The following is a 24,275-nucleotide window of genomic DNA, read 5'->3' on the forward strand; positions in this document are numbered from 1 at the left end:
CAAGAACATATGATACATTATAGTTAGTGAGGAACATACGGAAACGGTCCATCTAGGTATCCAAACATTCCTCTATAACGAACTTTCCCTTGTCCATCACCACGGCCAAGTCCACCACCAAGGCCAAGACCATCACCAAGGCCGAGACCATCACCACGGCCATTACCACCACCACGGCCTAGACCACCACCACGAGCTCTACCACCACCATGGCCTCTTGTAAGTCCAAGTTGCCGACCTCTTTGTTGCCTAGATCCTCTTTGGCTAACACTTGGTTGGCTAGGCACTTGTTGGCTACCACTTGGTTGCCTTGGCACTTGTTGGCTACCACTAGGTTGGCTACCACTTGGTTGGCTTGGCACTTGTTGGCTACCACTAGGTTGGCTACCACTAGGTTGGCTACCACTTGGTTGGCTCCCTTGTGTAGCTCCTTGTTGGCTTGTGCTTGCATAATTTTTCTTGGACCTTTTCCTTGGTTTCGTACATTTTCTTTTGTTGTGGCCATGACCTTTGCACTCCCCACAACGGGAGCTCTCACGAGGCTCTTGGAATTGGTCGTTGCCCGCTTCGCGGCGCCCACCATGGCCCCATCCGTCCATGTCGCCTCTAAGACGCTTTGTCTTACGTCTACCCTGTTTAACAACCTTCAACTCCGGATCCGGCCATAGTTGAACTCCATGATACTCCGGCCATTGTGATTGGTCAAAGTATGGGTGAAAGCGGGGAGCCCATGTTTTCTTGACCGTCATGATTGAGAACTCCGACTCCCTCACGGTGCGTGGGTGATTTATGTCCACATTCCTAACGCGACCGGCGGTATACAAGTGTGAGCATGGGAGATGAAGCAACAATGGCCTCCCGCAAGTGCAATCACATTGTGTTAACGACACCTTGAAAGCCCGACCTCCATGTTGCCGGCCATCGTTTGTGGTTCCTCCTGGCTCTTTCACTTCGTACTTCCACTCTTCGTTGTCATATAATATAGCTTCTTCTGAGTCCGCCTTCCGTGATTGAAATACCAACCATTCATCAACTTTGGGTGGGAACTTGTACTTGTACTTCCGTGGGTTCTCACCCGCTATCTGTGCATCGGTTTCCATCGAGTACTTTACAAAGTACGCATTCATCTTATCAAATGTGTATTGAACTATTGCCGTCACGGGTAATCCACGTGCACCTTTGAGCACCCTATTGAAGCATTCGGCCATATTGCTTGTCATTTGACCGTATCTCCGGCCATCTTCATCAAAAGCACGTGCCCACTTGTTCCGGTATTGAATGTGCCTATTGAGAAAGTCTTGACCCCCGGGATCAAGTTTTTTGTGTGCGAGCAATTTGTTGTACAAAGTGGCGAAGCGCTTATCGGAGAAAGCGAGACAACAATCTTGAAGATCATCGGCCAACTCCTTAAGGCCACATGCCCTATAGAAGTTCGAACAAAAGTGCCTCATGCACCATCGATGGTGCAACGGAGCATGCCCGGGAATGTCAATCTCCACCGCGTTAAGAATTCCTTGATTCCGATCCGATATGACACAAATTTCCCTTTGAGCGGGTAACACCTTCGTCCTCAGAAGATGCAGAAACCACTCCCAGTTGTCATTGTTTTCCACCTCAACCAAAGCAAATGCCAATGGCAACACCCGGTTATTGGCATCACTTGCTATCGCAACCAACAAGGTGCCCTTGTATTGTCCGGTCAAGAACGTGCCATCAATTGCGATGACCGGCCTACAATGTTCGAAAGCCCTCACACATTGCTCGAACGCCCAAAAAGCACGGCCAAATACTCTGACTTTCCTTCCTTCATGAACCGTTGTTTGGTGCCCATGAGGCTCGACCACATGAACCATGCCCGGGTTTGTCGCGGCCATGGCTAACAACAACCTAGGGATTCGGTTGTATGCTTCCTCCCATGTACCATACAACATCTTAAATGCGGCTTGCTTCGCCTTCCATGCCTTGCCGTATTTCACCTTGTAATGAAAGATGGCTTTCACAAGATCAATGACATGTTGGACGCTCATCGTTGGAAGTGTGGATATTGAGTTGGAGAGCCTGTAAGCGATGAACTCAGATGTGAGTTGTTTGTGGTCTTTGGACACAATCTTGCCATCCACCCTTTTGCCTTGGCACAAGTGAGTTGGCACACAACTCACTACATGCCAAGTTGGACCTCCTTTCCATGGTCTTGCACGCACAATCCACGGACATATTTCATCTTCACATGCACATGCAACCGTGTAGCGCACATTGACATCCGATTTCACCACCTTGTGTGGACGATAATGCGTAACCGAGTAGTTGTCGAGCCACATCTTTAATTCCAACAAGCTGTCGAACTTAGAACCTTTAGCAATCCGGTTCTAGTCGTCTACCAAATCACGGTGAGAGCTTGGCCTAACCCCAAGAGGTACACATTGGCCACCATCTACCACGGCTTCATCCGCGAGACTAACATCCTTGAACAATGTAGTCTGATGATCCCGACCAAATACCTTCTCGAAAGCTTCGGCCTCCTTCACCGTGAACCCCTCCGCATCAACTTGTTCATCGGGACCATCGTCATCCGAATCCGATGCATATGCACGGGAAAAAGGGATGGAATGGTCTATTGTCTCTTGCAAATGATATTTGTCGAGATCACCCACATTGTTGTCATGGAGATCAACTTCATTGTCATCGTCCGCATACTCATCATTTTCCTCTTGCAAAGATTCATCTTGGTTGTTTGTATACGGGCTCAATGTTGGCCTCACTTCTTGGGTCAAAAGAGGTTCAACAATTTCATCTCGCTTCAAGGGTGGGGGGCTACTAGCAACCAAAGGGGAGGGGTTCCGGTTCAAGTCCAAATGCAAACTTGAATCAACCTTCTTCGTTGCAAATAACTCAAGAGCCTTGTCTAGTGATTCGGCCACCATCTCCTTGTATGCAACCCAACGTTGCTCCGAGTTGACACGCATTTTCTTCCAACGGATGTGCATTCCAAAACCAACATTATGCCTTCCCTCCAACTCAATGATATCACTAGGGTCCATCCAATTCAAATCTTTCCTAACTTGTTGCAAGAGCTCCGCATAGCTAGGACTACTATCAAACACCATGTCAAGTTCATCCGGGTCCGGTTCTATATTGCCTTTCAAAAAGGCGTCTTTGTCCCCATGATGAACAAACACACATGTTCTTCCCATCCCTATAAGCATTCAAAGAACACAAGGTAACATTGCTTCCATTAGTACTAATCCAAGGATTAACACGGGATACAAACCCTAATATATATATGAAACAACAACCCAACCCTAACCATAACCCTAACCCTAACCATAACCATAACCCTAACCATAACCCTAGCCCTAAACCTAACCCTAGCACCAACATAAGAACACCCATAAGAATAACCCTAGCATACTAACAAAGCCTAATCATAGAAATTGGCAAACAAACATCTCACATCTCCATGCAAATCTCTAGATCCAAACAAAACTAGGGTTTCCCCAAACTAGCAACAAATGAGCAATGGGAGAACTTTACTTGGATCAAAACAAGGGGATCGGAGAATATTACCTTGAGGGAGGGTTTGACTTCGAAATCCACGGACATATTCTTCAAATTTGCAAGATTTGAAAGAAGATTTGAGAGGGGGAGAGAGTGGGAGAGGGGGCAAAGCTCGGGGAGAGAGTGAGAGAGTGTGTGGTGTGGGGGGGTGGGGGAGGGGGGCCCAGCCAAGTGGCTGGATAAGTCACAGTGCAGCGCCTAGCCGCTAGGCGCTGCACATTACATGTGTGGCGCCTAGCCCGGAGGCGCTGCACTGCTGGGTGCGGGCCCAGGGGCTGCCACGGTGGACAGGAGTGCAACGCCGCCGCGCTAGGCGCTGCACAGTAGGGTGTGGCGCCGGCGTGGCGGGCGCTACACAAAAAGGTCAGGGGAGTGAAATAGTTTCGCACCCAGTTCATTCTGTGAAATGATTTCGTCCCGAGGTGAAAATTGTCAAATTTGCTGCATGTCAAGCGTGTGTGCTGAGAGAGAGGGGGGCTCTCTCCTGTTGCCTACCTTGTCGTCTCTTGTGTGCTGGCCAATGAAAACCCGTGCACGGTCGCACGACAAGGCCATGAATGCTTCACGTGCAGTCAGGCGTCTCAAAATCTTTCTTGGCGATCAATGGTCGCGGTCGCCGGTCAATGGTTCCACCGGCCGCGTGCGTATGTGCATAGTCTTGCCAATCATGTCATGCGTCTCTTTAGCAATGCAATGTGTGTGTGTGTGTGTGTGTGCATGCATATTTTACATGAGACTATCTACCCAACTTTCAATACTACTACTACTAGATGAGAGGACCCTGCTCCTGCTGGAAACAAAAATTAGATTAGAACACTGCCTCGGTCCTCTGCATCCGAAAATGAGCAGGAAAGCAACAAAGTGCTCATCCATTCCCGCCAAACCATACATAAAGAAGATTCCTAACCCTTTTCTGAAAAGGGGGCTGGAACACCCAGCTTTCGTGTAATCGTAACGCACACGGCCATATTTCATTTAAGTTGATGAAGCCGAAATTATCTACAAGTACATAACATAAGCAACTACGATCGAACCATGTAGTGGGACCCCCCCTCCCTCCTCGATCATTGTTAGGAAAAAAAAACAGAACGATGCCAGCAGCAAACTCTTCCTACCAACCTGTGGTTGGATGGTTAGAGGGACAGTGATATCCCCAGCCAAGCAGGATTCAAGTCCTGGTGCTCGCATTATTTCTGGATTTTCGGCGATGCGCTTTCAGTGGGAGGAGACGTTCCCGTCAACGACGAGGCGCCTACGGTGACTTCGTAAATCTCAAGATGATATGCCGGCTCAGTCTCTCGAAGGTGCTCATACATGTAGGATGTGCGTATGTGCGTTCATAGGGATGAGTGTATGCACGTATGTATGAGCGCTTGCGTCTGTATTGTGTTAAAAAAAACAGCAATATCTTCCTACCGCCATGCCCATGCACCGGTTACCATACAACGCACTCGAGGAACAAATTAGCTTCGCCTCTTCTCCTTTTTCATGTCTATTTTGCATGTTTTCCTGCAAAGTTGGTAACTACTTGTATTGTTTTGCACTTCATTGATTTTTTTCAATAACAAGTGAGATAACATTCTTTAGGGCTAGCCAAATCTGATTGTACGGTCAGTGTGTTGAGTAATACAAGAGTTTACCCGCAATTTTTTATAGCATTTGCCAACAGTCTTCAGTAACTAACCCTCCTTTGCATCAAATGTGGTCGAAAAAATCAAGAAGGAAAGAACATGTCTGTCTGCACTAGCAAAATATAGTGTGTATAGATTTCCTTTTTCAAAAGTCAAGTTTCATAAGATGTTTGACCAAGTTTTTTATAGAAATTATGTACATATATAATACAAAATAAATATCATTAGATACGTCGTGAAATATATTTTTATGTTATATTTATTTTGTATTATGTTCATATTTTTATCTAAAATCTTGGTCAAACTTTGTGAAGTTTAATTTTTGGAAAAATAAATACACGCGCTATATTTTGGAAGGAAGGAGCTGATCGACTGGCTTTCTTTCCCCTTAGGTTTCACTCTAGGTCCTTGATGTTTTCTTATATCATTGGTACTGTTATTATTATCATCAGTATTATCATCAGTATTATCATCATCATCATCATCATCATCATCATCATCATCATCATCATCATCATCATCATCATCATCATTATTATTATTATTATTATACTATCTAATATAATCACATAGTTAAGGCTTTTTTAGAGAATACATATTTATTGCAAGGTATACAATTACATTGAAAATCAATTTTGAGAAATACATGGACCAACTTTTTTGTTTCCGATGGGAACTACACACGCATATATGCTTCAACATTTGATTCTTATATGTTCTATTTTATTTTCTAATCAGGTCATTAGTTATACACGATGTAGCTTGAAACTTAGTAGTTCCCCTTTTAAGGCAAGTGTAGCTAGCTGGCCTGATGATAAATTCATATTATCCATACATAAAGCCCAAATGATGAGAATACTGTAAAGAACATGGGTGCTTATGCCTGCACCTTCATAAAAGAATGGGCATCCGCATAACTCGAAATAATTTTACAGTGCACATTGTACAAAAGTATGGCCACTACCAAAATTTTGCCAACAAGATGTAAACAGATTCATGATTTTACCAAAAAAAAAACATGTACACACATCTACAAATAGTTGGTATATTTTGTCCAACAATATATAATTTTGCGTACATCACAAACATGTCTACCTTTTGCGCATTGCAAGTAGCCATTCTTTTTGTGAGAGCAAGTACTAGCATTCTAATACACAACAAACATGATTCCTGTTTTAAATATGAAATGTGCAAGTGCAAATAGTTGCTAATGAGTGAATTTTACAATGTGTCTACTTAAAAGTCCGTACTTAAGGAACGACACCTCATTTTTGCGACAAAGACATATATACGTATTGACTAAAAATCAGGCACCCCATCTACGACCGGTTTCTCTGGTTAATCGCCGAGCACGGTCTGGCCACTATTCGGAGCATATCCTAGGCTAGGATGTGACAGTGGAAGAAATTTGAATCGGACTAGGTGTGGATTCATGCATGGATTTATGTCTCTAGACCCATTCAAGCCAAGGGGAAAAGCATGATCACCACAGAACGCTTTGTAAGGTCCAATTTTTGTTAGAATGGAGAGCCACTTGTGGGTTTCCAAGGGAAAACCTTTTCCATGGTTTCGGACCAGCAGCACACAGTATCAGACACAACAAGTTGCTGGCTCAAGTTTCCATCTCCATCCAGCCTCCCTCAATTCCACCTCTTGCAACTTGCATCCTGTTCAGATCAAAGGACAACCAACTTGTCCCTTAGCTGGCCATAGCGATTCGATCACCTTTATGATCGATCGATGTGTATGGTTCAAAGAATGGAGCTTATTGCCACTTGCACCTACAATACTATAGTAGGTTTCTGGTGACCATATGTGGAGCATACGCAGATTCAAAGAACCTCTGCTCCATATAGAACTAGGCAGCAGGCAAATTCTGTGGATGGCGTCACAGATGCATGCATGGACAGATAAGAATTGTAAAATGCACACCCTTTTTCATTTTAATATCACCTTGATGATGATATCCCCTGCTGCAAGTTGCATATATTCTGCAGCTGGTGATCGTCCATTGGTTTTGGTCCATGCATGCAAGAACGCATGCTAGCTGCGGACGCAGTGTTGGTTTGGTCAAGTTCATGGAATCCACTCGGAGCGTATGTGGAGAGTAGACTTTGACAGGAAAATTTTCCAGGTCTAGGGAGTTTGGAGTTAACTTGTGGCAACGTCCTAGCTGCTTCGCATTGCGCACATGCACAGTTCATGCATTTCATGGGCGTCTTATTATTTTAGCAACACTAATACTCACTCAGCTTTCGCGAACAGATGGCTTCCTGGAAAACGTGCAATCAAAACTTTTAATAACAAAAGGTAGCAATCAACTGTACATATTAGAGTTGTTAAAAAAAACTGTACATATTAGAGAGTGTTTCAATGTATAAAGGTTAACACGTAAAACAAGGGCTATCTGCAAGTGCGTCTCAGTATTAGCTTCTAAAGGCTGGGCCACACTTCAAATTCACGGTTTTGACGAAACACTCATGCACTAGAAATCACAACTCCAACTTTAGAGAACAATGACAAAAGAAAATTGTAGGTATACTAATTTGTAGGATGATGCGTTGAACCCGCATTTTTTTATGTGTGGGAAATTTCACAAAATGGGATAACAACGGTTATTCGCATGAGATAGGTGTACTTAATTTGTAAAACTGTATGTATGAAGTAAAATGCACAAAATAACTGTGATATTGATGGTAATTCCCAATGAAGGAAATTAGTATCATCACCAAGTAAATTTTGTCTGCACTGATCAGTTTCTCAACGTCTTATTGATTAATGAACTCGGATAGGTACCGCAATTTGTTTGGTGTCATTTGCAGCTGGAATATCTTGACACGTCATCAAAGTGGCAGCACCTGAGAGAAAAACAAGGAGCTGTTAGCTACTAGCTAGCCGTGGTTTTCTTTTCCTACCATGGGAGACTGTCCACTTGGCAGGTTTTGAAACCTGCCAAAGCTATGGGAAGGTGCTCCAAGTTGGAATTGCCAAGTGGATTTAGATTATTGGTGAGAAGGACATACCCCGTTTACATGCATGCATGAACCTTTGTGTCTTGTGCTTTGTAGTTATATTGTTTATATAAACACAATTGGACACGTTGGTCCATTTGCTAGTGGTTTGGTTCTTCTGAAATGCGCATCTAAAGGAAGAGGAGTCGACGAAAACATGCGCTAGGCGAGAGTTGTGAGGGCACGACTCCACTGTCGTCAAGCACATGTTAGAGGACTCTTGGTTGTGTCGTGGATGCGTTCATCTTCTTTGTAATCGAAAGAAATGGTAGAAGAATATACCTCCGTGGGGCTAGCATATATGTGTACTTGCCAGCATTGATCTTATTATTAGTTGTTGAAATTTACGGCAATTAAGACCTTCTAGAAAATCAAGTTGTGTGCTTTCTTGAGCAGTCCAATGAAAGCTCCAGCAGCCCGTCAGGGAGCGTACGACATGTAGTAATGATGCTGCAACTGTTGCAAGTCTCGTACCAACTAAATATAGATGCAGTTAGTAACTAGCGTCCGCGCCTGAGGCTGAGCCCCACAAGGTACCAATTCATAAAAGTTGACAGGAGGTACCACTGAATCCACAGGACAACGTATAATTCAGCTGTCAAGTGGAGCTTACATGATTCAGGTCTCGTTGCAGGTAGCCCGGCACAAAACTGACGTTAACACACGCCGTCGAAAAGAGTAAAAAGTAGTTTTAGATGCCAAACTAATTATGACCTAAGGGCACAACAAAAGTTACACAAAGGAAAATCAGAGAAACTGAAAACAACTACTATCAAGCTACACCACAAGGACTCCCCACCTTAAGAATCGTTCTCTTTAATACACTTATTGAGTTCAGAGAGTACTTGCAGCGAATCAACCCTCCTTGCTGAACTGTCACCTGAACTTCTCGTGTACCTCCAGGTCTGTCTTGCCAACGGCCGGCCTCTGCCAGCGAGGACTTTCTTGACATCAGTCACTGGGATCAGGGGTGAAAGAATCTGCAACCCAGCAATACACCATACCTATTCAATTTCACAGACCTTTCGGAGGAAATATCACCTATAGTATCTTACCTGTGATGCGATCAGGCGCCTTTGGATGCAAGCTCCTGGATCGTAGTCTGGACAGTGCCACCATCAGTCTAAAAGAAGAACATTACATCCTGTGTCTTGCGCGAGGGCTCAAACAACACATCTTTCACCTGTTAACAAATAGCAAAAGAATCAGACACCTGTCACATTGTACAGACACGGCAAAGGATTGCGCGAAAACTACATGTGATGTTACACCGACAACAATGTCGGAACCAGAAAATCCATCTGTCTGATGACCCAAGACCTCAAAATCACTTTCTGATAAGCCTTGTGGTTCATCCCCAAAGATGTACCTGAATGGATTGCAAAGGATCATGACAACCTTTCTGAACAGAACTTCTTTATGACGGAACCAGAAAATCCATCTGTCCGACAACCCAAGACCTCAAAGTCACTTTCCGATCAGCTGTGTGCTGTATCCACTAGATGGACCTGAATCGATTGCGAAGGATCATGACAACCTTTCTAAACAGAACTTTTATGTAGTGCACACAGATATTTCTTCAGTACCTTAAACCTATGCTGCATTGCTTGCGAGTCAGGTAAAGGAATGTGGATACGCTTGTCAAACTGTCGCTGCACAGCCTGAAATGATAAATATATGTCAATTGCCAAACTGCTCAAGAGATATCAAGAGAATCTTTATAAACCTAAATGGCACAAGTGTATTTGACGAGTGTTCAGAAACCTGGTCCAGAGCATATGGCGTACTCGTAGCAGCAAGAACAAGAACTTTATAATTACTATGGCCAACACCCTGGACAGTTACCGAAAGACAAGCAAAATTCCTAACCTGTTTGGGTGAGGAATCTATAGTACTGTGTTTGGTACCAGATATCCAGTGTTATAACTAATAGCCAGTGACCTGTCCAGTATTAGCCAACACTGTTTTGCTAAGGAATCTGTGGGGACAACGGCTTGACCAAAATCAAATGGAAATATGCTCATTTTTTCTCTTAACATGCAACAGTACTGGTGAAGTAGAAAAAGCTAAACTCCATAATCTGTACACGGAATGCGTCTGGCTATCACTTCTCCATTTCTGAACTATTGGAGTACAAAATTCCAACTAAGCATGTCCAGTCGCCATGTTCTGCAGCAGAAGGCACATTCAGAAACAATTCACAACATTATAGACTGCAAACACATCTGTACAAGATGCGGTCTTGATTCTCCTAGAAGCTTCACTTTTGTTGCTTTCTCCATGTGTACCACATAAAGAATCAATTTCATCAGCGAAGATAACTGAAGGAGCATTTTGTAAGCCATTTGGGAAAGATTAGCAACTAATTTCTCGCTCTGTCCCATCCATATCAAAACAACGTCTGATGAAGATATAATGCAGGTAAATTGAATGCATTAATATGAATAACGTTAAGGGTATTATATTAGCAGTAGAGAGAAATGGAAACTGGTAGGAAATAAACATTACGAACACACATGAAAACGTCAAGTCCATAAAAAAGAAAATAGCAAATTTGTTTAGATATATTTACGTATTATTGAAAACCTGCAATGCGCTGTGGCATGAGCAGCCCACACAAATTTGCATGGTACAGTACCCACTACACATGTTTGCCAAATGTTGTATGCTATGGCTTCATAAACGCTAGTTCTTACTTATAATTTTAACATACCAAAAAGATGTGCAGCAACAGTTCACCATACTCTTCCCCGACCCCCGCGTCACCTTCCCAAGGCGGCTCGGTCGGTTGCCCCAGATCCGCCGCCCCAGTCCCCTCCTCCTCCAAGCCTCCTCGCTGCTGCCGGAGGAGGCTGCTGGGCGAAGCCGGGATGGCGGACGGTGGCGGCGGGGCTCCCTTTTTTCTCTTGCATGGTGACTCCTTCGGGGGGGGGGGGGGGGGGGGGGGGGGGGAGGGCCAGCTGATGGCGAAGCGCGGCAAGGCTTGGCTCCGGCGACTTTGGATCCTGCACAAGGAGCGGCACGACCAGCGTCTCCGGGCGGCGGGTAGCTTTTGCTCCTGTGCGCGTTGAGACGGCGGCGCCGGAAAGCGGTGCAGGCTTTGGCCGGCGGTCTTTCCTCCGGCATGTTGGGGTGGGTGGCGGCCTCCCCTCCAAGTTTTGGTGGCGAACGGCGGCATCTTGAAGATCTGCATCTTGGCTGGATGTGGTCGCCAGATCTGGTTCATCGGTGTTGGTTGACGATGAGGTAGGCGGTGGCCTCGGTCTGGTGATGGTGCGGTCGCCGCGTTGGGGATGGTGGTCCAGAAGGCTTCGAGCAAAAGTTTCCCGGCTCTTGCCGGCCAGCGGCGTCGGCGCCTATGGGCGTCGCTCTCCTCCTTGGAGGCGTCGCCATGGAGTCTTCTTCGACCTTTCCCATCCTTGAAGCAAGCTTTTTGGGGGAAATCCTAGACCAGTCCGGTCAAGCAACGACCGTTGTTCTCACGTCGTCTTCCTCCTTTGGGGCGTCGCCTTGAAAATCTTTCTCCCATCCACATTTATTGGTGGGCTGGACGCACGCGGCGTCACGGTTTGCAGGTGGCCACCTACAAACTGGTGATGCATGGATCGCGCGCGATGCCTTGCGCGGCAACGATGGCGATGAAGAGTGATGGTTTGGTCGCGGCAAGAACTTGGTAGTCAGTGCTTGTTCTAGCGTGTCCAACGGGTCTTCGCGTTGGTCTTTTGCTGCTGGAAATCAGAGTTGTCGTGTATTGTGTAGGAACGTTGACCTGCGCTGGGCAGTCCTGTTGTGAAGATCTTCATCGACGCGAGTTTTGCATATATCTTCTTCAAATCTCGTCATCAGAATCAGAGCTGCCAGTCCTCTACGCGATGAGTCAACTGTTTGGCATGGGCCGGCGCGGGCTTTGCAAAGCCGCTGTGGCGAGGCTTTCTTCGGTGGTTGTTCTTCAGTAAAGTTTGAGTCACTGGCTCGAGGAGTGATGACGATGACCCCGGTGGACAACTTTGACAACGGCTCTCTCTTTGGGGGCGCATGCGGCTTGTTTTGGTAGCCAGGTTGGCTGGGCGTTCCCTCAAGGCTGTCGTGTTCCGTGATGGCCGACAAGGGTGCTTGTGCCGGTTTTCCGTTAATTAACCGGACAATTCTCTTCTTTATTAATGAGATGAGGCAAAGCTTTTGCCTCCATTTCGAAGAAAAAAAGATGTGCAACAAAGAACTTTCCTAGTTTTGATTTTTTTTAAATAAGCTATCTTGCCTGCATCAGAAGGACATGACTGATGCAATGGTGAAGTACTAGCAACTCGTGCCAAGAGGTCCTGATCCTTCCTCGGACCAAAGGCCACCCCCCCCCCACCCACCCACGAAAGGAACTACTAGGTCCCAAGTACGGAGACAACCTAGCTTCCACCGACCCGGCAAAGAGGACCCAGGACGGTGAGGTCCAAGATGTAAAGCCACCCGAGTAGCCGACCTCGGACCCATCCCGCGTCTAGATATGTAACCCTAACCCCGTTGGTATATAAGGTGGAGGGGGGAGATCTAGCACCCCCCCCCCCAAAGGAGAAGAACATCCTGTAATTGAGAGATAAGACAGCTCACTGATGAATGAGCCGAAGGTCAATAGATCAACCACCAAGAGGAGTAGAGTATTACCTTCTAGGGAGGGCCCGAACTTGGGTAAATCTTCTCTCTGTGTCTTCTACCATTCTGGTCTTCCCCACATGCGCCCCTCTGAACAATCTAGTTGTCCTTCAGACAACACTGCCGGAATGAAAACTCCAACAGTTGGCGCGCTAGGTAGGGGCAATGCGTGGAGATCGATCCCAGCAAATTGAAATGGCACCATCCGTGCGAGCTGGCTTCGCACCAAGCCGGGGTCTCTTCCTCGACCCCCTCCGCCTCGTCCCCGACATGGCCGAAGATCTGATCCGCATGATCCTCTACTCCAAAGGGCAGATCTTACGCTTTGGTGCCCTCGGATTCAAGGCTGACGGCTCCCGGATGCCTCCACCCCTTGGAAGAGCCCTACGACGACGCCTGAAGCTTCAAGCAACCAAACTCCCTGGAGCCAAGACAGGTCGGTGCCAAGTGGGACAAGAAGAAATGGGATAACCATCATGTCTAGGGATTGGAAGAACTTAAGCCCCAAGATACCTAACCTACCCGTGGTGGAGATGTGCCCCCTTCATGGACAATGTTCACGGCACCAAGCGGTGGAGTGCCGCATCATACGTCGGCATGCCGCAAAAGAAACCACCATTATGTTGGTCAAGCAAGGGAGCACCAGAAGACTCGCGCCTACAAAAGCAGCGTGGAAACACCCTCAGGCTGCTCCCGACAGCCCTGGCCACGCTCAGGCAAGTCACAAAAGCGAAGGCGTGCCCAAGAGCCTCGGAAGCAGAACCTTGGCAGAGCAGCTCGTCGAGCAGTGGGCGGAACATGCAAGCTCCATGGCACAAGACCGAGGAGTATCATCTCCTTCACCAGCACGCAAGGAGGAGCGAGCCAGAGCTTTCACCTTAAACAGCGACGAACAAGACCCCCTACCTCCCGTGGACGGATTCACCGGAGGCAACAAGGCCATTAGTAAGGACTGAAGCACAACGAGAGGCAAGCATGGCGGTGGCCTCCTAAGCCCCAAGTTTCCAGTGCCCAGGCCCACTCCGGCCCAATTCTCAAGGTGGCCAAGGTGTCTGACCCCAAACGAAGCGATCGGACTCACAAGGGTCATGCCACCTCTTGTCGTTTTCCCATTGGTACCTAAGCCCCTCATCTTCGGGGCTACAATCCGGAAGGTGCTAATGGATTGAAGGGAGCGTCGTAAACATCATCCATGCCAGAGTGTTGGATAGCTTATAAGTCTCCTGCTCCAGCGTTGAGCTGGTCCGCTCTCCCATCCACGAGGTTGTCTGCGTGCATTGCTCCCAAGCCTTGGGGAGGGTTAACCTCTGAGTCATCCTCAGCTCACCGTGCAACCCATGGACCAACGGGTTGCGTTTTGAAGTACACGCTGTACTCCACTGTTTTTGGACGTCCCAACTTCGTGCTCTTCAAGGCCACCCCTTGCTACGCACGTCTTCAGCTCTAGCTGACGGGCCCCAGGGGAGTTATCGTCACACAAGGACACAACCCCTGATCTCCCGGATAAGGAGCGCCATTAGGTAGGTCAACTTGTGTCCGACCCATCATCGGCGGTCAACTCTGTACGCCCAAACTTGCCTACCGTTCCAACGCTGGCCCAGAGCCCGACCGTGACCGGATGCTCGCCAGGGTCAAAAGGGGAAGGTGGATGCAGGGATCCCCCGAGACCAACATTCTGAGTATCCAAATCGTTGAACAGGGGGCTGATGGGGTTCGACTTGAGAAGTTGTTTCTTCGACTTTTGGTGAGGAGTGGTGAGGTAAAACACGTGAAGTTGTATCTTTGACTTCGGGCGAGGAGTGGTGAGGTAAAACACGTGAAGTACATGCTAGCCAATGATTGGGAGCACCGAGTCCTGAGACGAAGAAGCCGTCAAGTGTGCCCCAGTTTCGACAACGGTAAAGGGATTGACCACCCGAGCGACGTCCGAAGAAAGGGAGACCAAGTCTCCACAATGACGGGAGTAGCATCCATCATTGGATCGTCCAGGAAAGCCTCGAAGGCAAGCAGGACTCATGTACCCTCCCATGAGCTGCTCATAACCGCAAAGTGGGTTGGAACGCTCCCATGCCAGAGCTGAGCGCCGAGACCCCGAGTCCTTCAGCTGGGGGACATCAAGTTAAAGTCGTTGGAGATCATCAACAAGGTCAGGACTTCCGCTCACGGATCATGGCGCGTTCCGGGCTGACCAAGCTTAAGTAACAGCATTACAACACCTCGGTCGAACGCCCACCGGCCTACTACTTTGAGAAAGACCAGGCAATTTCCCTCGGCGTCGACCTAGCCAAGGACACTTGCAGGCAAAAGAAAGCTCCAACAAATGCGAATTGTCCTGCCCGGTTGGCGTCAAGGATGTTGCACAAAGAATCCCTGCAGCCGAGCTCGAGCGCCCTCCGAGACAAAACACCTGGATGGGCTTAACTCGGGGGCTTGGGGACTACCCCCTTCCTGAGTTTGATCGATCAGGGAGGCTAATCTGGAGGCCTTTTGACCAGTGTTGCCGGAATGGAGAAGGGAACAGACGAAGGAAGGAAACAACATGGGGAGACCTAGCTTTTCAGCCCCGAGCTTTTCAGCTCTTTCAAGGTACCAACAACTGACCCCAGGGTCCTAAACTTTGCTAGCACACCCGAGTGAAGGGCGATCATGGCGTGCCTCGTGGGTCGAAAGTTGAACCCCTTCCATGAGGGGCATCAGGCATCATGGTTAGGGAGACAGTACCTAAAAGCAAGAGGTGAGGGCATTTCCAATGGGAGGTAGACTTTGTCGGCCTATCAACCGCCACTAGGTACTCCGAAGGAATTCACGATACGCCCCCAGAGCAGGCCACTAGCCAGATTCCCCAACTCGGAGCAAACTGGAGATCGCCACTGTTAAGCTTCATGCACTAGCCAACGCAACCAAAAGTCCGAACTCATGGAAAGGGTTAGGCAATCCACATATACACTTCAACACACCCTCTCACGTGTGACGCGGAAAGTCATCACTTGGATAGACTCAATGGTATGGCTCAAGAGGCCTATACGTGGACACAAAGGGGGGAACAACAATTTTTAGATAAATTGCGAAAGCCAGGTTTTGAACTGAAGACCTTAGCTCTGATACCATGTTAAGCTTCATGCATTAGCCAACGCAACCAAAAGTCTGAACTCATGGAAAGGGCTAGGCAATACATATATACACTTCAACAACCATATCCTACCCGTTAATAACTATTGGCCACGGCGTCCCCGCCTAGCAGGGTGGACGTCCCTAGGCGACCCATTCCCTTCCAGCCTTTTTGCCTGACTACACCCAACTCACAATGCTCCCTCTCTACGCATGTAGTCACCAGATGGCGGAATAAAGAGCAAATGGGAACAAAAGGACAAGAGATTCAGTAATGCAAGAGCGATCGGTTACAAGCCAAATTCTCCCAACTATTACACATCCAATAACCCCCGTTCCCCTTCTCTTCTCTTCTACTGAAGCCGCGGGGGAGGGTTGCGAGGGCGAGGAATCCGCCTCATCACCCTTGACCGTCTCTTCCTTCGGTAAAAGCGACGACGCACACTCGCCTCATCCTCTGGAGCACAACCTCCACCACGAGTGCCCCTCAACCCTTCCCCGATGGAGGCAAAGACATCCCTTACGAGCTGAACGCTCTCGAGCGCCTCGAACGACGGGGTGGCACCCGGAGCAACTTTGACCTCCAAGTCAACATGTCATTCCACAAAGGTGACGAACGCTCGGACCGCTGACATACGAGCAGTGCCCACCACACTAAAGATGGCGCGGCGAAACTCTTCCTCGAAAAACTCGATCCAACGAAGCCCGCGGCGACGTCTTTCCACCTCGGTCGCCCGATGGCCCGCCTCAACACACGCAAGGCACTTTTGATTCCTTCCTGCTAGAGCATAATAGAAGATCCCCCAAGCTTCCTCCACGTTCATGGAGGGATGGCCGAGGGACATGGCAATGGCCGAACGGGGGCCCCTGTTGTCCATGACGTTGTCCATGTTTTGCGCAAATGACGACGCCTATGGAAGGAAGCCCGAGCCGCTAGCACCAGGCCACCCGAGGAAGGAAGGCGAGGAACCGCCTCCCCCGCATCAGAATACGCCGAGGCACCGGCATCGGACCCCTGGTGGGGTCTCCTCTCCCAAGGAAGACAAAGCTATCACGAGTCCATAAGGATTGGGGATAATGGAGGACAAGTGCAAGACTCCATGCTTCCCCCAACCCAAGCTTTATAAGGGCATCAGAATCAATCGCTAGTCCCGAAGCGACGCCATGGTGAAGTATCCGATGCAACGCTTCATAGATGCGGCATTGCATTAATTTGCCACGACCACGCCATCCGGCTGACGATTCACCTACCCGGAGCCAAAACTACTGTCATCCCAAGATCAACATGAATTCTCGAAGCATAGGGATGGGGACCCACGCCCTCACCCCAATGGGCACGATGCGTGTACCAAGAGGCGAAGTGAAGAGCGGTTCAGGGGAAACCGAGTCCCAGGCACGCCGAGCTGGAACGAGCCCGAGCTGGGAAGATTCCTAGATAGACATCCCATGTTATGAAGGTCGGGAGGGTCGAGTTTTCATAGACTTCCGTCCCAAATTCCTGTAATCTCCCAAACGTTGTGGCACAATACCGAGCTTGTTTGGTGGTGTACAACCCCCTTGTGGGGAAACTAACCCTGGGTGACCCTCCAAAGGAATGTGGGGTGCGGCCAGCAAGCTGGCTAAAATCCCACACACCTTGGAGAGATCCACCCAAGAGGCCCGCGGGGTGAAAAAACATGAACTTGACATCCATGGCCCGAAGAGTTTCGGCCTCAGGCCAGGAGGATAGCCGACCTCAGTGCCCGAAACGGGCTCCTTCCCCGAGGTTAGGCAAGCTTGGAACCGGGATAAAGGGATGCCCTGCTTGCGGGCCAGAGTACAGCAAGAGATCCTCGGAGTACGTCACGCTACGAAAATCGGGTTAGAGACGTTCTTCCCCTGTTGAACCCTCAAGCACCCATGACCCCTCCGGGAGGCTCGAGAACTCGACCTCCGGACCGTCCATTCCCATCTTTCTTTCTCCTCCATCCTTCTCTGTTCTCAACTCCAGTCCTCGCCTCCCAACTCCCCTCTTCTCCTTCATTGGTTTGTCTGGTTGGAGAGGAAGGGGAGAGGGGCTCGGCCTCATCAGTTCCCTTGTATATCCACTTTGGTTTTTGGCCTACATAGCTTGTTTTGGGTGCAGTTCGTCCATTTGGAGGCTCCGACGAGCTCTGTTCGTGGTCGTTCTTGGTGCTACTACAGCCCTTGCCTCTCTCGGCTTCAGCACCGCCATAGATCGGTCCGGTACCACCCTCTCCACTAACCTCCCTAGTTTTATGCTTCCTGGATCCAGTCTTTCCTCTTCCCCTTTGGCCATCAAATGGGGACTGAAGGTTGGACCTATGCCGAAAGTTCGTGGTCGTCCTTTGAGTCCAATAAATCCTTGCTTTCCCCTTTTGATCTCGCTAGATGTTGTCAACAAAATCCTTTATTTCCGGTGAGCCTATTCTATTGGTCTCATCTCTAATTTCCTTATATCTAAGCGGGTCGGTGTACAAACGCTGCAGGCTATTATTTCCTTCTCATGGCAGCGGTTCCCTTCTCCACTGGTGATGTTTTTCTCTCTAGACTTATGCAACAAGGGGAAACCTTCCTTTTGTCAAGTCTGAGATTAATTGGATTCTAGCATCTCTCTCTAACCTCCATTGCAAAGGCCCACTAAGCGGGTTCTGGGAAGCAACTCTATTTGATTCTAGAGGCGATGGTGCATGGTCTGAGTTTGGAGATACTTGCACAGTTCACGGGTAGTCTCCTACTGCTGGTGAAGTTAGAGCATATTCAAAATTATTGGCTTCTCCAGTCGCTTCAACCTCCAAGCCTCATCTAGGAAGATCGACTGGAGGCCCCAATCCCGATACTCCCCTTCGCTCGCTGGTGCTGGACAAAGATGTGGTCCGTTCGCAGAGATTTCTTTGGTCGGTGGCGAGGCGGCTTGCCAGGCGCGTGTGCAACCAAGATGGTTGTGTGTCATCCCCTGCTGGTGCTCACTACCACGTGGCAATCCCCTGTAGGTAACTATGTCACATCTTAGTTAAGGGTGGTTTCTTTTTTATGTATGTTTGCCCCTATGTAATTGTGTGGGATGTAAGCTTCAGTGAGGCAAGTTTGGTCCACTCATCTTTAATGAAAGCAGGTGTCCGATTTACCAAGGAAAAAAGGAGGCTCGGGAAGTGCGTGAAGGAGTTCCAAAAAGTCGGGTGATCGAAGAAGTCACCCGTTACTCAGGGGCTACTGACGGATCATGGTAAGAAGATTATAAGCCTGGCTCCGAAAGCCACGCATGGCCCTCGGGAAGGAAGTACTAGGCCCTAGGATACGAAGATAGCCCAACTTCCACCAACACGGGAAAGTGGAGCCAAGACGAAGAAGTCCAAGATGTGAAGGCACCCGTGTAGATTGAGAGACAAGATGACTCGCCGTCGAGTGAGCCCAAGGCCAATAGATCAACCAATAAGAGCAAAAGTAGGTTATTGCCTCCTCCAGGGAGGGCCCAAACCTGGGTAAATCTTCTTTGTGTGTCTTCCACCATTCCGATCTTCCCAGCACACGCCCCTCCAAATAATCTAGTTGTCCTCTCGAACAGATCCGCTTCGCCGCCTGACCTCACCTCCAACCACCTCCCTCAAGTGTGCACGTGAAGAAAAAAAATGAGCTCTCCTTCAATTTTTAAAGCAGAGGTGTGTATGTGGTGATGGATCACATGGCTTCACCACGGCACCAAACAGAAAGGAAGGGGAAGAGCAGGGGGCCAGCCGTGCTTCTCCATGCCCTCGGAAGTAGAAGCCAGGCAGGTGGCATGGAATTGGTGAGGAGTGAGAGCAAGGAGCGAGGTGAAAAGGATAGTCGAAGGGAGTGGGGAGTGCAGTGTCGCATCCCAAAGTTTTGATGTGCCATCGAAAGAGCAGCCAGGCGGCCTGGTTGTAGTTGTGCGCTGACCGCATCCGCATCAAGGGGCTTTGTCGTTCCTGCGGTGGTGCCAGAACATGAACTTCATGGCAGCCGTAGGAGTTTTTTTTCAAGAGGAACTAGCTAACTAGCTACTTGATTATGATACAGATGTGAAGCTCCTTGTTGAATTCTGTTGTTGTGCTTCTTGCACAGATAAACATAGGCTTTCGATATTTTTTCTTTTGTCATTATTAAGACTCATAACTTGGTTTTGTACAGATGGAACTGAATGATTGTAGCCATTTCAACTTAAATGGTAGCTATAGGAGATTATTCAAATATTAAAGAGAGAATATAGAAGATGAAATTCAGAATATATGTTGGAGATGAAAGAGATATAGAGGACCCTTTACAGATTGTATGGTCTATATGAAGATATGGAGGATCAAATTAGACTATCTACCAGAGATGGGGGAAGGACATAGGAAAGAGGGATTCTTGCAAAATGGATCTGTTTATCATAAAGAGATTCGTTGTTCCTGTCTTCCTGACCCTACTTCACCTTAATTATTATTTGAACAAAAATATCACAATAAACTTTTGGTAAAAGTTCTATCTTGGTCGGGCTTAAGGTCAATTGAAGCTTAAGCAACATCCAGTATTCTGTGAGCATGTCTACATCTAGGAACTATATCAGCACAAGGCACAAAGTATTATATCACACAGGCGAACTAGCACATTGACGGGTATAGAAATTTGGTCCTAATTACCGGTTGGGCGGCCCGGAATGGAGCTGAGACCGAACACCACTCATCGGAGTAGCAAGGTGGAGGAACCCCGGCAGGCAAGGGGAGCCATGAAGCTAGGGTTCGTCCCGAGCTCACCGTGCGCCAGATCGGAGGGCAGACATACTGGAAGACGCGATTGAGTGTCCCATTCTCACCACTAATTATTCCGGCGAATAGGTGGCCACCGTAAGGGCAAGGCGGCGGCGGCGGCGGGGGTGGCTCCACTGGGCGGTGGCTTTAGGAGCTGTTGGGTGGCCGGCAAGGTCGAGTAGAAAGGTGAAGGCGGTGGAGCAGGCGAGCGTCGAGGGGCGGTGGCGCTAATGGAGGACACGGGCGGCGGCGCTGAGGAAGGTGCACGCTGGGAGGCGGCGACGGCGGCGGCGTTAGGCAGAGGTAAAGCTAGGGTGGGCAGTTGGGCACTGTGGCGCCAGCGGGTAATGGATGAGTTGGGCTTGTGGGTAGGTCTAGCCCATTAGGACGAGGGTTGCGGCGCAAAGACTTATCGGTTTCTCCACTATTGTAGCACGGTTTTTCTAGGGTTTTCGTCAGGTTTTCTTGTTCTTTCGGTTTTCAATTTTACTTCTTTTTCCTTTTTATTTCTTTGTTTTTCTTTGTTCTTTTGTCAGTTTTTTTCTTTCCGGTTTTTCATCGAATTTTTTCATTAATTTTTCTACTTTATCTGTTTTTTCATTTTTCATTTTTCAGCACGTGTCTACATTTTTCCCGCACAACGTACATTTTTTTACACATCAGAGGCATTTTTTATACACATTGAAATTTTTTAAATACACCAATAACACTTTTTAATATATGTTTTAATGTCTATTTTTTCATACACCTTGTACATTTTTCACACAATAGAAACATTTCCTTGTGGTGGAACCAACCCACCAAGACATAGCATTGGTGGCTACATTTTCTGAATTTATTTCAGGCCTTTCGGCTATGTGTCTTCAATGAGAGTAGACTTTTTCGTTGACTACAAAGGCGTTTATGGCGACTTCCTCAATCTTAAGATGATGTGTCGGCTCAGTCTCACGGAGAGGCTCATAGGGGTAGGGTGTGTGTGCGTGCGTTCATAGGGGTCAAATTACATACGTATGCATGAGCGTCTGCGTCTGTACTGTGTTAAAAAGAAGGAAACATTTTTATACATTTTTTACATTTCTAAAATACATTATAAACATTTTTCTTCAAATATATTTTTGATTTCTATTCTTCTCAAGCATTTTTTAAATTTTTCGTATACATCAGTATAAAGTTAATACCTGTATAAAAAATTAAATACATGATTATTATTATTTTTCCAATATATGTTTTAGTGGCTACTTTTTTATACATGTTGTACATTTTTGTGTACTTCAAGGACAATTTTATATGTGTTTAACATTTTTTAAAATACATGATTAACATTTTTTCTATAATGTCACTTACATTTTCTTGAAACACATGAGCATTTTTGGTTACAAACATTTTTTAATAGTACCACTTTTTTCAAACTACCGTTCACTGCTTTAATTTTTTTCAAAATCCCAGGTTTTGTAAAATAATAAATTTAAGTTTCAAGTTATATGTATTAAAAAGGCTCACATATTTTAAATGTAATCAGTAACATTTAAATTTTCAAAATATAAAATAGGGAAAAATGTGCATGACGTCAACCTGACGGTAGGTACTGGGTCAGCCCATTAACTGGCTCCCTGAGACGAGGCCAGGTACTGTCTGGTGCGCGGACGGGACATTGCCGCGGCAGGGGCAAACATTATAGAGAAAAAACAGCTTGCAAAAAATTAGAGAGAAACCTCTAAGAAGAATATGAGAGAGAATTCCTTATTTGACAACATATTACATTATCAATAGAGCACATGTCAACGGTTGTGTGGCATGCACCAATATGATGGCGGCCAACCGCTTTATGGCCATTCTTCGACGATCTACTAGTTCATAGGCTGCTTTTGCTGGCGGTGAGGGTTAAAAGGGAGTTCCCGGTGAAGGGGCCACCCACCCCGAAGCAGTCCGGCATTGTCGTACATGTGCTCATGAAAGGCGATGCGGTTTCCTTGGTTGTGCTGTCAGGTAAGGTCTTCGTTCGGTCGAGGTTATGGTCGTTGCACTTCTCCCTTGAATTGATTCGGTTGACGATGGATTGTTATCCGGAAATCTCACCGAGGAGGGGGCTATAGAGAATGTGTATGAAAGGGAAGAGCTCGGTAAGACCCGGAGATATATTGTCATGCAAATTTCATCATTATTAACCACTGTTTAAAAAATCGTCCGATTCAGCGATTTATCGCTACTCGGGTGGTGACCAATAAAATTATGCCTTATCTTCACCATTTATAATTTGGGCCGATTTATTGCTCTAAAAGCGATTTATCGTAATCTACCGATAAATCGGGCACGTTTCTAGCACTATGTTTGCAAAAACTATGCTTATTTGTGTTTTGTGGATCATGTTATGCAATATGTACTATTGTCCTATTTTGTTTGTCATTATAGGAGGATTAAAAGGTAAGGAATCAAGGTAACACTTCTGTCCAATATTTTGTTGTTATTGAATGTAGCATATTTTAGTGTTGGAACCTAGGATTTGAAAAAAGTGGCCGATTAATAGTTGATTGATAAAATCGATTAATCAACGGATTTTTGATTAATCTCTAATCCCCAGCTGACCAAAATGCTAACGATAAGCGATATCCCCAACATTGATTTTACATTACATGACTAGAGAAGTTGTTCTTCATTTTCATGTTGATTTTCACAATAGTAGTCGTGGGGCTATGCACACTGTTCGGACCCCCAATCGCTCAGTTTCCTGAAGCCATGTGCTGGAGTGGGTTGGAGATTTTAGAGAGGGGGAGGGGGGGCAACATGCCCGTTCTACCGCAGTCGTGTATGATAGTGTCCGCACTCACTCATGATGACTTTTTGTGAAATATGTGTGATTGAAAGAATATCTGTGGGGCTATTTGACAGAAAATCGTTTGCTATCATTTTGTTCGACGCACACGAGTTCTTTCTTCCTTATCATGTGTGATCGCTACATTATACCTGTCATGTCTTTTGAAGAGAGCATGTGTGGTAATCAGACCATCGCATACACTTTCTCTTCCTCAATTGTTTGTATGGTCTCGAGGTATCGGACGGATTTAGCTCCGACGTGGTGCGAGGTGCACTAGTAGAAAACAGGGCTTTGGTCCAGGCCAGGCCATCCCACTCGAGGTATCGAATGATTTTAAGGTCCCTTTGTTTCAGTGCAAATGGGTTAATCTGTCAGGAGGCGGGGTACAGGTAGACCCACAGTACGGAATGACAACAGTGGATCTGAACAATCTTGGGTACACATACGAACCATTCGTCTTAGCCAATGATGTGGCGCAGGTTTTCTATGTGAAGGAAATGTCTATCAAACCGAGAAAAAGAAAAGATAAGGAAGCGAATACATCATACGATGAGCCAAAGCACCACATAGTTCTTTCAGGAAAAAGAGACATCGTGGGATTGGAGGGCAAGACAGACATGTCTGAAGATTATGAAAAGTTTCATGAAATTCCTCCCTTGAAAGTCAAGGCTGACCCAAGCACCCTGTTAAACGATGAAGATTATCCATGGTTACGACACGGTAAGCAAAGGACGTAAGCGAAGAAAAAGTGAAGACTTTCTCTCCA

The 24,275-nt window shown here is 47.1% G+C and overlaps 1 long non-coding RNA gene across 2 annotated transcripts; it reads right to left on the bottom strand.

Annotated features, from left to right (window-relative positions):
* Positions 1 to 8,758: 8,758 nt before the first annotated feature.
* On the bottom strand, positions 8,759 to 21,054 carry LOC123497797 (uncharacterized). Of its 2 annotated transcripts, none has more exons than XR_006671633.2 (5): positions 20,763 to 21,054; positions 9,784 to 9,858; positions 9,567 to 9,705; positions 9,253 to 9,380; positions 8,759 to 9,177 (listed from the first exon to the last, which is right to left on the bottom strand). It is a non-coding gene; the product is annotated as an uncharacterized lncRNA (long non-coding RNA). The 2 variants fall into 2 exon arrangements; XR_006671632.2 differs by having other exon boundaries at positions 20,590 to 21,054.
* Between the last annotated feature and the right edge of the window lie 3,221 nt (positions 21,055 to 24,275).

The sequence above is a fragment of the Aegilops tauschii genome, chromosome 3, assembly GCF_002575655.3.
Source record: "Aegilops tauschii subsp. strangulata cultivar AL8/78 chromosome 3, Aet v6.0, whole genome shotgun sequence".
NCBI classification, from domain to species: Eukaryota; Viridiplantae; Streptophyta; class Magnoliopsida; order Poales; family Poaceae; genus Aegilops; species Aegilops tauschii.